This window comes from Hevea brasiliensis, chromosome 18 (assembly GCF_030052815.1).
Source record: "Hevea brasiliensis isolate MT/VB/25A 57/8 chromosome 18, ASM3005281v1, whole genome shotgun sequence".
NCBI lineage: Eukaryota > Viridiplantae > Streptophyta > Magnoliopsida > Malpighiales > Euphorbiaceae > Hevea > Hevea brasiliensis.
The window spans coordinates 18,688,151-18,691,420 of record NC_079510.1 but is presented as its reverse complement, the minus strand read 5'-3'; positions in this window follow the sequence as shown (position 1 = coordinate 18,691,420).

Here is a 3,270-nt window from a genome sequence, read left to right as displayed (position 1 = left end):
ACCATAATACATATACGCAAGCTGCCATAACAACTATGACAATTCAACATTAATATTCCATAAACCAAACATGAAATAACATCTTTATGGTGCACCAAACCAAGCTACCTATTCATACATTACAGTCCATTAATTTCCAAGCTTCCAAATTCAAGTACACATTCACATACATCACCCAAATTAATTCCTACACACATAAACATTTAATCAACCCTTTAATTTACCATTTACAAGCAAGAATAAACTGTCCTCAAGGAGTTTCCATGGCTGCCAAAAATACAGCTCTCCCTTTATACATCAAACCTCAAAATTCTTTCCACAATTCAAGTACCCATAACATTCCTACCAACTTTAATGAAGCAATAACCCAAAAATACAAACTTACCACTTTGGAAACTCTTCAAAACCTCTCCAAAACTTGGTCTTCTTGCTGCCTATCTACTGCCCATGGTGTGGTGGTCAAGTTTAATAAAGAAACCTTAACCATTGGGAGCTTAGATCATGGATGCATGGAGGTTCCCTTATGGACGACAATGGAGGTTTTTGCTTGAGAATGAATTCGGTTTGAAGATGGAAATGAGGAAGAAGAAGTGAAAGTGGCACTTTCTTGTCCATTAGCACCATTTTATACTCCACTTAGTGCTCCACCAATCTAAATTAACATTAAAATAATCCTAAGTTTTCAATTTCCACATTTAACTCCTAATTTTTGCTATTTAATTTATGCACCACCAATTTAATTTTTCATGACATTTTCTAAGTGTAATATCATGTATTTTTAATGGACATTTAAGTCAAAAGACAACTCAGGGTGTCAAATGACCACAATGCCCCTGTTCGGGTTGCATTTCTGATTTTTTGGCAACACCGGATTTTGTTCATTTTTCGATTTCTCACTTTTCTTTGTACTAATTAATTAATTTTCCTTTGATATTTCTAATGGTATTTATACTTCAATAGAGGTCTATTTAAGTCCTAAAAATATTTTTCAGGGTTCCCCGCAGTCCAGGGCTAGTCAACGGTCTACGCCGTGACTTCCCGGTGCGGTCACCCATCGCTAGGGTTCTCGGCTCACTTAACTTGGTTACATTTCTTTGCTATTATTTTTCTTTTGTTTTTCTTGTGTTTTCTTTTCTTGTATTTCATTATTTTATGTCTCCTCAATCATAATGAAGTGTAGTTCTAGGCATCCTAGTTGTCCGGACAACACTGATCACCGGAACAGTAGAACGCACTACCAAACATAGGGGTGTTACATATACCTAATAAGTAGGTCGAGCCACTGACACTTATGACAAGCACATGGAGTTTACTCTTGTTAATGTATTGTCATAAATCATATCAGTGCATATAATCTTTAGACCTGAGATAGCACAGTTATCTTGCATATAGGTGGTTTGAGTTTGATACTGCTTTCATACTTGTACTGTGTATGGGGTATATGGGCATGTGTTGGCTCCTACTAGTTATATAAGGAGGTAGGTGTTGATCAATATGGAATCTGTTCCTCTAAGTAAATAGAGATAAAATCCTATGTTCATTTAATTGTTCTTGATGTTTCAAGTTCCTGGCCAGGACAGATAGATTTAATCAGAAAAGAGTTTCTGATGAGAAAATCTTTTAATCAAGAACTGGAATTAAAAGAGAACATAATATTCATAGCAAATGGGGTTTGACATAAACCATGACTCCAATTTGAATTGGGATTTTGTAACAGAGAGATTTTAGTGCATGGTAACATATGATTATAGGTTCATTTAAGGTAAACCTTATTACTAATTGGGTGGCCATGGCATGCTATGCTAGGTGTTAGCCATGGTCTATGAGGTGCAAAAATGGTTTAGAGAAATCATTTATGGTAAAAAAGAGTTCGGATGATATTAAGAGTTGATATCACATCTCATTGCCGATTAGTGATGAGCCTAGTAAGTCACACACATATACAAGTAATCACCAAATTAAATATGATTTAATTAATTAATTAAATAGTTTAATTGATTAATTAAATAGGTTTGGTTTACAATTAGATTGCAAAGTCCCTAGCATGACTTGAAACCAAATCTAGATTATTGGATCTATAGTATAAGTTAAATTTATATTTAAAGTGTTTAAATATGAATTTAATTAATGAGAAATTAATTAATAATCATTAATTAATTGATTTATATTGATATAAATTGATTAGAAGAAGAGAAATAATTATTTTGGGTTGAGAACTCAAAATTAAGACACAGGGGTATTTTGGTCATTTCACAGGATGACATGTGGCAACATGAGATGGTGACACATGGCACTACTCATAAACTTGCCAAATGTCTTTTAATCATGTCATATGATTAAAATTAAGATTAAATGTAGGTTTGACACTTGGCACAATGTGATTGGGTCAATTAAACCTAGAGCCAATCAGAAGGTGACATGTGGCAAGAGTTTTAAGTGGTGACCTAGCTATATAAGTGTAAGGATGAAAGAACAAAACACAAACAGCTGCTGCCTCCCTTTGTGCCGCCACCCTTGTGGCTGTCATTCTCTCTTCTTCTTCATCTCTCATCAATTCCAAGAGATTAGCAAACAATCTCTTGAATTAAAAATACTAGAAATTGTTTCTAGTGTCCTGTTTGCATCTTTAATCTCTTAAAAGGCAAAACTTGATTTTCTAATTAATAGAAAAAGCTTTAGAAGCTGTTCAAGGGCTGTCATAGGTGATCTTGGTGTGGACAAGCTAGAGAGACAACATCTGGTGTCCTAAAGACGCATCCTAAAGGTGCCAAACACACTGTAGTGCATCAAGAGGTTAGTGCACTTGTTCTTGATCTAATCTAGGGTTCTAAAATTAATCTGATTAATTCTAAAATCTTAAATGGCAAATATAGATCCAAAAACATATTAAAAGAGTTTTAATATTCCATTTATCATTGTAATCAAATAAATAAAAAATGAATCTTGCATGATGCGTGTGACCCTAGATGAAAATTTTTTAATTTCAATGATCTAAACTTATGTTTTTCATGCTTTCGCTCCTTCATTTGGTATCAGAGCCACTATATTTGCCATTTAGATTATTCAATATGAGATTTGATTGTGTGATTTGATCAAAAGTTGATCAATTCATTGCTGGTTGGAATGAACAAGGTGGCGGCATGGTAGAGTAAGTGCCATTTAGATTATTCAATATGAGATTTGATTGTGTGATTTGATCAAAAGTTGATCAATTCATTGCTGGTTGGAATGAACAAGGTGGCGGCATGGTGGAGTGCACCATGGGTGCGC